Source organism: Apis mellifera, linkage group LG5, assembly GCF_003254395.2.
Source record: "Apis mellifera strain DH4 linkage group LG5, Amel_HAv3.1, whole genome shotgun sequence".
Classification (NCBI taxonomy): Eukaryota; Metazoa; Arthropoda; class Insecta; order Hymenoptera; family Apidae; genus Apis; species Apis mellifera.
Genome location: NC_037642.1, coordinates 308,918 through 325,501, shown reverse-complemented (window position 1 = coordinate 325,501; position 16,584 = coordinate 308,918). Strand labels below are relative to the sequence as shown.

The 16,584-nt window shown below is 14.7% G+C and overlaps 1 protein-coding gene across 7 annotated transcripts in view; it reads left to right on the top strand.

Moving 5' to 3' along the window:
• Window positions 1-4,524: 4,524 nt before the first annotated feature.
• LOC724831 overlaps window positions 4,525-16,584 on the top strand; it is a 53,717-nt gene continuing 41,657 nt past the window's right edge. For 4 of the 7 annotated variants that reach the window (XM_026440734.1, XM_026440735.1, XM_026440736.1 and 1 more), the window contains exons 1-2: window positions 4,526-4,713; window positions 9,173-9,499. The gene's annotated coding sequence lies outside the window, so the exon portion shown is untranslated. Of the gene's footprint in view, window positions 4,714-9,172; window positions 9,500-16,584 lie in introns of all 7 variants that reach the window. The other 3 variants (XM_026440737.1, XM_026440738.1, XM_006572025.3) reach the window with 3 other exon arrangements.

The following is a 16,584-nucleotide window of genomic DNA, read 5'->3' as shown; positions in this document are numbered from 1 at the left end:
TGTATATTATGATGTTATTAATGATGTTAAATTGAATTTAAAAGTAAATTAACTTATGTTTTTATATTGTTTTTGAAATATAATAATTTTAAATATAAGTATATTAAAATTCTTACAAAAATTAATTTTTTAAAAAGAAAAAATAATATTATTTTTAGATACTTTTAAAAATATATAAAATATTTTAAATAATTTGTATTATTTTTGAAATTTAATTGTGTAGATAATAATTTTTTGAAATGATAATTATTTAAAATAAAGTAAAAATTATATAAAATATGGATATATGGATATTAGAATATTTATATATTACAAAATAAAATTAATAGAAAATAAAATTAAAATACAAAATAAAATTTATAAATTCTATGATCAATATTCATTTCAAATTATACCAATTTTGGATTCATTCATAAAAGAATGGTAATTTTATCAATATTTTCTTAGAAGTATTAGAAAATTCCTTATTTAATTGTATAATGTTTTAACGTATTTTAAATATATTTTAAATGAAAATAAAAATTTTGAATTAACAAAGACTATTATTTTTTTTATACTTTTCAATGAGAAACAATAATTAAAGAATTTTACATAGTATTACTTAGTATAAATATACTATTATATAGTAATCAATTATATAGTTAATATTTAAATATAAAGATATAAAATTATTTTTTAATATTTTATTAATCATTATTTGATATAATTTCATAATATTTCTAAAAATGTTATGCTTTATATTTGTACAAATTTTTTTTTTTATTTATTATAATATCATTATCTTCTTTATTTGTTAAAGTTTTAAAAAACATTACATAATATTTTTTGTTCTTGTAAAAGAATTTTTTTTATTAACTTAAGATATTTTTATTAAAAAATTGATTAAATATCAAATTAAAATATATATATTAATTACTTAATTAAATGTTTTAATAAAATATAAAATAATTATTTCTAAAAAGCAATCATTATTATCAATGATTTTTTTATCTTCATAATTTTGAATATTTTTAATTTCATTATTAATATTTTTAACTTTTGTTTTTATTAGATTTTTACATATTTTATTATTCATTTTTATTATATTTTTTTTATTTTTTATTTTATTTTATTTTTTATTAATTCTATTATTTTTTATTTTTATTATTTAAATTTTCATTTTTCAAAACATTTTCAAAATTTACTTGAAAATCTTTAACAAAGTTACCTTTTTTGATTTTTCTTATTAAATATTATTTGATCTCATATTATTATCAATAATAAGAATTATTTTTTAAAAGATTTTTGCAAATGTAATAAGTATGTATTAAATTATTATAAAATTTTTATTATAATCTTGTTTTAAATAAAATGTTTTATAATTCATCTTTGTTTTAGTTTTTTTATTATTTCTTCTAAAATTCATAGTATTAAATTACATTCACAGAGTTTTAATTAAAACATTTTACAAATTATGAACTATTAATACTTGAGGTATTAATATCAATTTTATTAATAATTTTATTACTAATTCTTATAAATTTTTCTTTTTTTAAGAATAAAAGATTTTTATAAATATTATTTGTTTTATTAACATATTCTAATAATGACATATCTTTGAAAAAAAAATATAGTATATTTCAATTGTATCATCATTTTTTTTTAAATATTTTGCAATTTATGTAATTTTTATTAACATACGTTTTATTGAAATATTGAATTATATTTAATTCCAATTGTTTTGTATTAATTTTTGCATCATTTCTTTTTATATATGATTTTTCTATCATTTTTTTTTCAGTTATATATTCTTCTGAAAATTGAACGTTTTTATTATTTTTTTTTAATTATTTATATTTTATTTTTATATATTATATATTTTATATATTATATATTTGTAATTAAAATAAAAAAAGAAAAAGAATGTTTAAATAATCATTTTGCATATATAATATTTATACTTAAAAGATATAATTTTCAAATAATATAATAAATTCTTTTTTGTGAAAAATAATGAAATAAATTTCTATTCTAATTAATTTCATGTAAATTATTAAATTGTCATTGTACTTTTATATTTTTTATACATTTTTTTTATTATATTTATATATAATTGTAATATTTTTTATGTTAGTTTGACTGAAAATAAAATTGATTGTAATAAAATAAAGAAAAGAATAATTTATATTTTATATTTATAAAATTGAACTTAATATTTAGATTTTTATGTTGATTGATATATTATGTAAAATTCTATATAATTTCTCAACAATTTATCATTCATTAGGTAATATTTTAATTTTAATCTATTTTTTATTTATAACTGAAGATACCTCTATTCGTTTTACGCATTTGTTTTTATATATGTACATGAAATTTATTAAAATAATTCACATAAAATATTTTGATTTTGTAGATTATTCAATATATATAAATGTAGAATATAAATATATATATATGTATGAAATATTTTTTATTATAATTTTTTATTGTAATTTTTTTTTATTATAGATTTTTTTAAATTTTTATTTTCAGTTTTCAGAATATTTTATTTTATTGATTATAAATTATATAATAATTACATATATTATATTAACTTACTTATATTACTTACTGATTTTGATAAGTATGAATTATATTATTAAAGTTATTATTTTATTTTAATAATTTTTTTGTGTATATATTTGTACGTTGTTTATACATGTTTCAGTTTTAATATTTAGATATTTATAAAAATATATATTCTATACTTTTAACATTTTTAACAAATATTATTGTACTGATTTAAATGATATTTAGATTATAATATTTTATAATATATATTTCAATAAATAACATATAAGTCTCATCAATAATTTTTTTCATTGAGGATTGGTTTAGGTTAGAAAAATTCAATTCGACAATATTATCATTATTTTAAAATAATTTTTTTGAATTATTGTGACAGACATAATAAACTCTAGAATTGAAGTATTATGTAATTTCATTTAAATAAATAATCACAGATATTTCATTTTATTCTATATTTAGAATCGTATTCAAGTTAGGTTAGATTTTTAAATTTTTATTATATACAAAAATATGATTTCAATATAAGAATTGTTACATTTTTTGATTGTTAAATAACAATTTAAAATTAATAATTTAATTGTGATATTTACTGATTCATATATATTGATTCATATATAAATATAATAATATATATATAAATTAAAATCATATATAAATATAATTTTATTACTTTAACACTTAATTTTTGATGTATGAATTTCTGTTATTTAAAATTTTTTAATTTCATAACAATTAAATCGTGTATATACGTTGTAAATTTTTTTGTGTAGCGAAGATTTAATATATATTTACTACATTATTTTTTTATTATAAAAAAATTTTTTATTATAAATATTTTTTTATTATAAAAAACTAAATAGATATAATGGCAAATATTTTCTTTCCATTCTCTTATATTTTTCAATTTTAATTTTTATAATTTAATTTAATCTAATCTAATCTAAATTCAATCTAACTTCATCCAAAATTAAAATCAAATAGCAGTAACATATAACAAATATTATTTATAATGATGATAGAAAATATATTTCAAGCTCGTTAAAATCGTTAATAAATATATAAATACTTACGTTAATTTAAATATTTTAAATTAAAAGACAAAAATTATCATTTATTTACAGAATAAAAAATAATCTTATTAATCTTTAGATTTTAATCTTTTTATTTATAACAAAAAATATTATATAATATTATTATATAATAAGTTTATAACAAATATTGTATAATAATTTTTATTAATATTATATAATAATTTATTCTAAAAAAATAATTTTATAAACACTTTTTATTTGTATAATAAATTTAATATAATATGACATTATAAATTAATAAAATTATAAAATTATAAAATTATAAATTAATTTTATATTTATTATTTTTATGTATAAATTTTTATTTTAGATTTATTAAATCACAGAAACATGTATTAAATTTTAAATAGCGTGTAATCATGTAGAATGTATAGTATAATTTATATAGTATAATATAATATATAATATATTATATAAATATTTTGTATATATTATGTAAATTAGATTGAAATTATTATTACTATAATAAATATTTTTTATATTTATAATTATATTTTAATTTTTAATATTTTATAATTATATTTATAATTTTTTAATTTATTTTTAATTATATATAATATATTTTTATATATCTATAATTATAAATATATAATATATAATATAGATTATAATAATGTTATTTGTAATAAAATAATAAATAATAATTATATTAATATAATAATAACATTCAATAATAACAACATTATGATCCCATTATTAATATCATACTTTTATTATCTCATAGTAATTTTCATTTTGCAAAACCAGTTCACTTAAATCTATTTTTAATCTTTCAAATATACATTTCTGCTGACAACCCTAAAAGGAGGGGGTGAGTTACCCTTAGTGGGGGATTGAATATGGGAAGGGGAAAAGGAGAATCGTCAACGGGCAACGCATGTCTTCTGATGTTCAGTAGGCCGCGCGAGGTTGTGTGGTAAATGTGTTATTGTGGATTTATTCTTCATCTTTTTTTTTAATCTTTTTATATCATCTAATCTGTTTTTTTTTTACAACAATATTCTTGTGTGTGATTCTATTTATGATTGTGCAATATATTATTATGAATAAATATTTAAATGTATATTAGAAGGTATGTACATATACATGTCAAATTGAAAATGCATATATGTATATTGTGCATATTAATTAATTAATATATTATTATAAACATATTATAATAATATTATCAAATGAAAGATTCTTATTTAACTGTAAAATATGGTGATTTAAAATTTATAAATTTTCTATAAGAAGATTCAATAAGAAATCATTGGAAAAAAGGAATATGATATATTTTCTTTCGGTTATTATTATCGGTATTTAACTGATATTAGTTGATTTGTATATATATTTGTATGTAGTATATATAAGCATATTTTATTTGCTTTTTTCTTAATTAATATTTTAATAATCTATGATATATTTAATAAAATATAAATATCTATTTATTTGTTTAGTAATATTTATATTAGAAATATTTGTTTAATATCATATATTTAAATTAATTAAATAAATTTATAATTAATTGATACGATAAAAATAAAGAATTTATGAATTAAATAAAAAATAAAGTAATATTGATTTGATTTATTTTATAGTTTTCATTAAGAGAAATAAAATGAATTAATTTCAATTATTTACATTTTTTCCATATATTTTCTATATATTATAATGAAAATAAATGTATATATATAGAGAGAAAGAAAAAGAGAGAAATATGCATATATAACGTATATCTAAGGCAAATATATATAAGTGTAAGAAATCTATGTGCGTGTATGCAACATATAAATATTATACATCTAAATATTTATATGTAGAGAGTTTTTAAAAACATGTAAGCGTCAAAATTGATATAATAATTAAAATTGTAAATTGCTTAATTCATCATAATATCATGTGACATACGGTCATGATTTTTTTGAGTTATTGATTGTCAACTGTATAACAAATTAAGAGTTTCTGGAATATTGCATGCCGTTGCTTTTATATCATTCTATTTTTTGCCTCGTTTACATTTTTTGCCTTTTTTACTTATATATTTCATACAAATTTTTTCATAGCAATGTTAAAGAAAAAAAAAAATTATTTTTCTTGTTTTCTTTTTTTTTTATTTTTTAATGGTGAAGAAGAGAAATAACTTTTTATTATATTAAATTTTCACTGGATAAAATGTCAAAATATAAGTTCATATTAATATTTCAAATTAAGAATTTGATTAACAATTGAAAGCATGAAATTCTATGAGTTTTATTTGAAATAATATTATGTTATTTCTCTAAATATTTCTCTGAATGTAATATTATGTGTTTCATAATTGTCAAATAAAATGATATGATATTATTTTCGAAATTGTTTTATATAGATGTTTATTTACACATATACTATATAAAGAAGAATATAGAAAATTATTAATTTATATGTAATTGTGTACAAAGCATATATATGTAAATATATATTAAAATATAACTCGTATATGAAAATAAAATTAACAAGATACATATTTATATCAATTTATATATGTCATAAAAACATAAATAATTGTGTTTTAATAATATTTTAAAATTTCTTTTCTTTCAAAATTGGTTTTTATATTTCTTACATTTCGTTAAATCATTTCTTCGCATTTTAGATATTACATTTTAGATATGTATAATATTTTAAATATTTTAAAAATAATATTTTTAATTTAAATATTATGAATATTTAAATTTAAATTTTTTTATATTTAATTTAAATATTTTGAAAATTATATTTTGATATTTCATGCATTGTGAAATGTAGGGAAAAATAATTAAACATATTTTAAATATTATAATTTTTTTTTCTAAATTCTGAATTTTTATATCTTATATTTTATATCTATATACACATATTAAAAGAAATATTTTGAATAAAGTATGTTAAATTTTTTATTAAAAAAAATATCTATGTTTACATTGTAAGCATATATATATAAAATAATAAAACTATATATATGTAAACTATATATGTACATAATTTTAAGTATATAAGTAATAATATTTTTTTATTACAAAAGATGTTAAAACAATATTTTTCATATGCTATATTAATAATCTTCTTAAAAGTTCAAAGATTAAGAATATATTTTGAATATTTTATATACTTAAACTATTTTTTTTTATATAATTTAATATATTTGATATTATAAATATCTATATATATATATATATATATATATATATATATATATATATATATATATATATATAAAATATGGTTGAATAATAATAATATAAGTTTATATAATATATATATATATATAAACTTATATATATATATTATTTAACTATATATATATATATATATATATTATAATATTGAAATTATTACAAATATTAATATATATTATATAATATATATATTAATATAATCAATTAATTTATTTATTATAAAAAATTTATGGAAGATAAAAGAATTTTATTATATTGTTTTTGTTTTTTAAAAATAAGAAAAATACTATTTTGAGCTTGCAGGAATGAAAAAACAATTTGGCTAATATTCTTAAATAATTTTCGTCAATATAGCTTAATAACATATTAAACGATTTATTTTGCAAAAGAATAGCTTATTTATATACATAATTAATAATCAATTTAATTCTTCATATTATTTAAAATATTTAATACTTTGAATTTATTATAATTATAATTATTCTTACATAATTAAAAAAATAAGTTTAATTAATTTTCACAAATAACAAATATCAAATATAAAAAAAATTATTATATTAATTACTATAATTAATTTAATTAATTAATTAATTAAAATTTTTATTATTAGATTTGATTAGACTTAGGAGGAATTGGTAATTTTTTTTTTATATTTGTTATTTGTGAATGTTAATTAAACTTATTTTTTTCAATTATCAATAATTGACAAATATTATGAAATTATTTATAAAAAAAATATGAAAATTAAATTGTTGACATTATTAATATAATTTAATAACGTTTGTATAATCTTTTTTAATTTTTAATTTGTGCTAGTAATTTCAAGTGCTCTTTATTATCTGCATATATATCCATGTATTTGCATTTATTTATAAAACATTTAATTGAAATTTGATATTATATCGATATGATAAGAAATAATACGAAGTTCCTATGAGTTAAATAAAATTGTTATATAGTCATAATATATATGATATATTTATTTACTTATATATTTTTATAAAAAAAATATTTATATATATAATATATATATTTTTATTTTTTTTATATAATAAATATATTATATTATATTTATATTTTATTTTATATGTTAATAACTGTGAAAATTATATCGTTTATTTAAGTTTTAATTAACATTGAAATATTTTAAAATAAAAATATTATATATTTATCTACATTTATTTATCTCTCTCTCTTTAAGGAAAAGTTTGTCAAAAATGTTTTTTTAGGTTGTACTAAAAAATAAAAATAAAAATAATATTTTAAATATTCTTTGAAGAAATCATAATTTTTAACTATAAAAAAAATAAGATTTTGGGTTAAAAAAAAAATTTAGTTGTGATTGAAAAGTTTCTAATAGTATTAAAATTTTGCTCTGATCAATATCTTAATTATTACTATATATTACTTAAAATTATAAAATTCTTATTTTTTTAAATTAAAATATAGTAAATAATATAATTAACATACAAATAAAAAGGAAATATTAATGTTAAAACATTTTAGAAAAAAATAAGTTTTTTTTATAAAAGATAGATGTTTTATTTTATTTTATTATAAATTATTCCAATTTTCTTTTCTGCACATTATCATAAAATATTTTTAAAAATTTTAATTTGAAATAAAAAATTACATCGTCGAGATTCAGTGTAAGAATTATAATGCAATATTTTATTTATCGCAATGATTTTTTAAAATCCAAGTTAAAAATATAATTATTACATCAAATTTTTTGCACTTTGATTATATAAAAAAATATTTTTACATTTTTATAATTTTATAGTGCAATCAAATATTGCTATCAAATATCAATAATGCTTTAATGACTAGATTCATGATACAAAATATTTTTTTATTCATATTTTTTGTTTAAAAGAAAGATTAATTTTTCACTTTACTTATTTATTTCATTTGGTCAATTTTCTCCTATCTATTTATTTAAATTAGATTAAATTATTGTAATCATATATTTTTAATTATAATAGTAATAATAATAAAAAATAATTTAAAAAATAACTATTTTGTTGACATAATAAAAGGATATGACAATTTACATTCGTTAATGCATTCCCTTTATATAAGAATTATATAGTTTTTAAATTTTTAATTTAAAAAGCTTTTAATAATTTTCATTTAATTTATTCGCATAATTCTTTTAATATTAATATGATATATTTGATATATAATGAAAAGTTATTCAAATATGACGAATTATTCTATGTTTTAATATTAAAAAAATTGCTCATATTGTATATTACATATTAATTTATAAATAACTATATTTATAAATATATAACTATATATTTTAATTTATGGTATATATTTAATACAATTTATAATTAATTCAAAATTTAGAAAAGCTACAAGTGAACAATGGTGAAAAATAAAAACATAAATTGTATGGGAATCAATGTATAGAAAAAAAGTGTTGCAAAAGAAACTAACTCTAATATAATAATAATAAAAGTGAACTCTAAGTAGATTCAGTGATTTGAATGGTGACAGTTGAAATGTGATAAGTGGAAGAACTAATAATATTCAATAAAGGGTAATATGCATATATAAACATTATAAAAATGTTTAGCAAAAGAAGTTCCTAAAAAGAAAAAGTTACAAATAAAAATTACCTTGGAGATGATCATCTCTTCAATGATGAAAAAAAAAGACAATCGTGAAACTTAGGTAAGTTTTTAATCTAATAATATTTATAACTTTATAAATATCTAATAATAAAATTTTTTCTTAATTTTTATTATTTTTATAAATTTTTTAATGTAAAATTTATATGATTATAAATTATCATCATTAATATTAAAAATATTTCAAATAAGATAATAATTATTAGTATTTTTTAAATTATATTAGATATCGCGAAAAAAAATTGAATTAGAAAAAATAAAAGAAAAGACTAATCTATAATCAAATATAATAATATTTAAACAAAGAATGAAATTAAGAAAAAAAGATTCGAAAGATTCAACTTACTAAATTTGAAAGATTATAAAATTTTGAAATTTTAAGTATATATATATCAAATTTTTTTGAAAATTTGGTTATTTTTCAATTTTATGCTATAACTTGTTAATTATAACAGATAGTTTTCAGATAAATTATTTTTTTTTAATAAAAATTATTGTTAATAAAAAATTTATCAATTATTTACATAATTTATAATTTTTTTTAGAAAGTTAACTAAAGAATTGTTTAATAAATGGTTAACAAACATAAATGCGGGATCGGAGCTTTTTATTTATTAATATATAAATTTATGGATTAGTCATTAGTTACATTATAAAATAATATATCAATCTAATTAACATATTGAAATATTTATATACAATCATTAAAAAAAAATTATAAGAATGATATAATTACTTGATGTATGTGGTTTCCATATATAGAAAATTATAATTTAATTAAATTATATTATATTTATATTCTTCTATTCTATTCTATATATAAAATTATACAAAAATTTTATGATCTTATAATAGATTATATCTTATAGTAGATTACGATATAAATTTATATATATGGAATATCATTAAATTATAATCTCTTATTTAAAATATTATTATAAAAATATTACGACGTATTTGCTTATGCATGATATAAAAATGGATATATTGATAAAAAATTAAATAATTTTGAAAATCTAGATTTTGTTTTTTCACAATAAGATTTTAATTTCAATAAATACATCTATTCATTGTTTCATATGTTCTAATCATGCTATATGATATATATGATATAATAAATTTCTATGTTTTAAATATTTCTTTATTACTATAAATAATCTATATTATCTTTATTACCATATATCTCTATTTATATTGTATTCATATCCATATTCATATATACCTATATATTTCATATATATATGTTTTTAAAATTATCCAACTATAATTGATTGTTTATTATATTTCTATATGAGATTTACTTTATCAGAAAATAAAAATTTAATAATTATATTAAAAATAAAAAGTTCTAATAAAAATGATTAAACAATTTTTTTCATTTCTACCTATTTTATTACATAATATAAATTATTTTATAAGTAAATGTAAAAAAAGATTTGTCAATTTGATACATTGCTTATCAATAATATGAGCATGTGAATGAAATGAAAAGTTTTAGATTATCGCGGAACAAAATATATAAGTAATATATAAAGAATATATTTGAAATAATGTTTTAAAAAAATGTTTTTTATGATGTATGTTTCATGACTATTGATTAAGATTTCGTATAAAAAAGTAAATTAAATAATAAATTAATAAATTTTTTATTTATAATTTTTTCTTAATCACATAAATAATTAATAAATCTTTTATTAAATGATAATAATTCTTTAATTAAAATAATTAAAAAAAAATTGTTTTTTATCTCTTATAATAAAATATAATGAATTATAACACAAAATCGAAAAGTAATCATGAGTTAATTTTGTCTAATTTTAAAATGAATCTGGATAACAAATAAAAATTGTATAATATCTATATTTGTATATCAAAATAGAGATTCTAACAGAAAATGTTATCAACATTGGATAGTTTCAATATCATTAGAATGTCTCGGTGAATGAACCGAGAATGTGTTTCTCTTTAAAAAAAATTAGCAGTAATATCTTTGAGGATTCAAGTGCTTTAGAGTTATAAATACAAAGTATAGATATTCAGTTCTCCACGTATTGGTATCTTTATTAATTTTATTATTATTAATTATGTCTTTGTCATCTTTTAAAATAATAAAAGCATTGAAAATAAAAAAAATAATATTTTTTATATTCTGTGAATAATTTTTCCTGTAGAATATTTCGATTTTTTAAAAGTTGAATAAAATGGGATAGATGATAAATAATTATGACAAATAAATAAAATTTTTCTTTTTTTATCATAATTTTTTTTTCATAAAAATTATTTTTGATTTTAATGTATTATAATATATTTAAGATTATGAAAAGATTTTTTTTATTTTTATTTTGATTCCTTAAAAATAATATGTAAAGTTTTAGGAATTAAATATATATAAATGTAGTCTATATAAATTTAAATTGCATTGAATTATATAAAATCATTAAATGAATTATATAAATCATTAAAATTTAAAATCAATATAAATCATTGTAACGATCAGATAATTTATTGAACATTAAATAAATATTCACATTTAAATTTAATATAAAGCTATATGCATTATAGTGATAAATTAAAAATAATATTATTACTATTAAAGTAATATTATTAAATTAAGACTTAAATGATTATTTTTTTATTGAAATTAAATTATTTGCTATTATATAATCATATGAAATAGTAATGTTATAATATAGTTATAATGTAGACTGGAAAATGTTGATATATTTTTGAAAAAAAAAATCGTATAAAAGAAACTAAATAATATTTTAATGATTTTTTTACATATTTACATTTCAATTACATTTTATTCTTTAATAGAAAAAAACATAAATTTTTTAAATTTAAACAAAAAATATATTTAAAATATTTTTTCGTAAATGAAAAAAATCTCTTCTCACTTATGGGAAAGATATATAATTGTGGAAAACATTAGACGTAAAAACAAAATAGTTTATTTCATATAAATTTATTATAAATATATTTATTATTTCATATTAAATTTATTATATATAATTAAAATTATAATGAAAAATTTTTGTCCGAATGTAATCAGTACATTACATATGATACCATTTGAAATATTTGACATTAAATTTAATGCTCATTTGATTTGGAATATGAATATAAAGAATTTGAATAAATACAAAGTACATCTTCATTTTCATTTACATTCTCAATACTTTAATATTAATATCATTCTTAAAATTTATAAGATTAACATTAATATATATGTATAATATAATAAAGATTATAATTAAAATTTGGTGAAGTTAATAAATATTCTTCTGAAAGTAATTTTTTTTTCGTTTGTAAATATTTGTGATTTATGAAATCTGGATAAAAAATTATATTTTTGTTAGTTTTATATTTAATTTTATATTTAGATAATGTCATTTTATTGATTTTGTACTTTTTAGCCGTTGTTCTTGTTGGTTTATTTTCATTAATAACTTTCAGTACATATATTTTTTATACATTATTAGATGAATTTATTATTATTAGATGAATTTATTTAACAAACTTTTAGATTTCCTAAACATTTATTAAAATATATAAATTCTCATTATAATTTGTTGCTGAAAAATATCTATTACAGATTACATAAGATTAAATTATTTTAGAAAACTATAATATATGTATCAAAACTGTTTCTTAACTATATATGTTTCATACTTCTTCAAATGTAAAATTTTAAAAGAATAATTCTAATAATATTTAATCTATATTGAAAGCAACGTGAATTGACATATATGTAATATTGAGTGTATTTTCATGTAAAATTAATAATATTTCAAAAATCAATATACAATGATAAAATCATTATTTTTTATATATATTTATTATATATAAAATATATATTTATTTATATATTATTATTTATATAATAAATTTTGAAGTTATAAAATATTATTTATATAATAAATAAATATAATAAATAAATAGTTATAATATTATTTTTAATTTATATAAAAAATAAATAAAAAATATTTTTATATTTTCATTCGATATATTTTTCAGCATGAAAATGTATTTCCTAAAATAAAATAATTTTAAATTAATAAATTTCTTTAAATCGAAATCTACGATTTATACAGAACATTTTGAAACTGAAATATTCACTTCTTTTTTACTTTTAACGTAGAATATATAAAAATATAAACTTTTTTATGTATCATTTTCTATATATTTTTTTCAATATCTTCTATTTATTTAAAATTTTTAATTATTTACAAAATTATCAGAAAATAATAAAATAATATCGAAATAGAAAATTTATATGAATTTATTATATTTTAATTTATATTTAATTACAAATATGTTTAAATTATTTCGTTATAAAAATATTATTTTTCTATATATATTTTGTTTAAATTTTTTTATTGTTTATCCTATGAAAATATGTATTTTTTTTTATAAACATATGAAAAAAAAATATACGATGGAATATTAATATATCAAAATAACAATTGATATAGTAAGTGTTAAAAGTAAAAGGAAGAAAGTGCGTACATCCTGCAAAGAGTATTCTATAAAGATCAATATATGTTGATTGGTTGTCAGTTATTCATTTCAGCTTTTCATCAAAAAACTATGGGAATTTCCTATTATATACTTTTTATCCACAAACTATTTAAGTTCTGTTTGATAAAAAGGCGTTAACAATTATTACAATTAGGTAGTACAATTAGGTACTTGTGTAGTAAAAGATATTATAGTATTATAGATAGTATTATAGTAAATAATTTTAAAATTAAATTGACTGAAATTTATAATTTTGCGGATATAATTATAACTTTTTTTAAAAATAATATTTAAAAAATATTATAAATATTATAAATATTTAAAAAAAAAATTTTTAAATTAATATTTAAAAAATAAAATTATATTCAATTTCATTTTATAATTATTATTATAAAATTTATTAAAATTTCTAATTTCTTTTAAACATGAAATTTTTCAAAATAAGAATTTTAAAATAATTAATTTTACTAAAGACAATATTTCATTAAAGAATCTTGAACAGATTTTATAATTTATTCATATAATTAATCTCTTTTTTATACTTATATATATAAGTTGCATAAAAAAGTTTCTGGTATTTTTTGTTTTATTTTCAAAAGCGATATCTAAAATAAATTTTATTAATATTAAATAAAAAGATATTACAAATAAAAAGACATAATATAAGAAGTATTAATAAAATATTATTTATTTATTAATTTCTTTATAATAATATTTACATAATATTTATTAATATTATTTATTTATTTATTTATTTTATGTATACTTATTTATTAAAAATTAACATTAAATTAATCTGTTAAATGAAATAAAATTAATGAAAAAATTTTCAGTCATGTTATTTTGTAAAAAAAACCTTAATAATATAATATAATCTGTTCTTAATCTATTCTTTATTATAAATTATTGTTAATATTTCATAGTTATATTTTTTTTTATTTAGTATAGCGTCATGATATGGAGTTAATTAGTCTTGAAAGAAGATTTGAAGAAATTTTATTTTATTATTTCTTTAAATAATAAAATTTTCGAATAATTCTTTTTTTTCGATGTTTATAATTCATTTACGCATTGTTTCAGTTCTTTTTATAAATATTTAATTAGATTAATTTATAGATTGAACAGATTTTTAGATTAGAACTTTTATATTTTTGAAGAATAATCATTGTTTAATTACTTTAGATATTTATGTGTCATTTGTGAAAAATTAATATTAATATTATTAATTTATTATTAAATTTAGTTTTTGTTAACATTAATAATACACGAATTAAATTGTAATATTAATTATTGTATTATAACAAGATAGTTATGTAATATTGGTTTTTTTGAGGCAACAAATGTAAAAAAATTTTTGATTTTATAATAAAAAAAAAATCATAAGTCTTGTTTAAGATTCATTCAAGAAAATTTATATTGGATAATTAATTGAAACAATGTCATCTTTTCGCAGATAAAATTTAATTTAGAAGTGATGGAAAGTTATATTTGTGTGACAATTGAAAATATGAAATATCGAATATCAAGTGTAAAATCGCTTGGGATCGAGTAACTGATAGAAATATGTTTTATTTGAAAGGAAATATAGATAGTATAATGTGTCAAGATATTTTAAATAAAAATCTATGGACAAAAAAAATCAAATTTTAATCCGATTATAACTCATACATTTATATCAATTGAAAGAACTGATAAATAAATTTAAATATCAAAACAAAAGAATTATTCTAAACTTTAAAGAAAAAATAGAAGAAAATTCCTTTTATTTTAGATTTTATTTTGAGACTAATCGATATCAGAATATTGTGGTACTGTCATCAATGCAAAAGACAATTATAAAATATATTGACAATAATTTATAATAGATTAATTTATAATAAAATTAATAATTATAAGATATATTAATTAAACTTATAATAATTATAATTATAAGTTATTTTATAAAATGACAAGTGATCGGAAAATTTTTTGAATATTGAAATTTGTATACAAGTTAGTTTAATAATTTAATAAATAAATACATATAATAAATAATTGTAAATAAATTTATTTTTTCTTTTTATTTCTGTATCTTTTTAGCTAATATTAGTAAAAATTTTAGATATTCTTTTTGAGATAAACGAAAAATATAATTGGCCTGAAATTTTTGCTCGCAATTATCAAATACATCTATGAAGATTAGAGATATCAAATTCATGGCTCTAGTTGATGAACCATCATGATTGTTTTCTCTTTGACAAATCCATAGAGAAAAGATCCTCTTCATACGTAAATTTACTTCACTCTTCTTTTTCAGTTATTACACAAATTCATAAATAGGCTAATCATTATACATATAAAGGAATAAAAGAAGAACTTGTTAGGAAAGTTGTTAGAAGTTTTCTTTCTTTTTAATGAACATTTAAAATTATACATATAATATATACAATATATACAATATATACAATATATTATATATAATATATTATAGGCAAAATTCAATATATAATATCAAAAATTTTTATTATAAAATTTTTGCGGATAACTTGAAAACTAAAGCCGTTATGTTAAGGAAAAAATTATAATATATCTAGCTGAGATGTAATCCATAAATTCCTTGATCTCAAA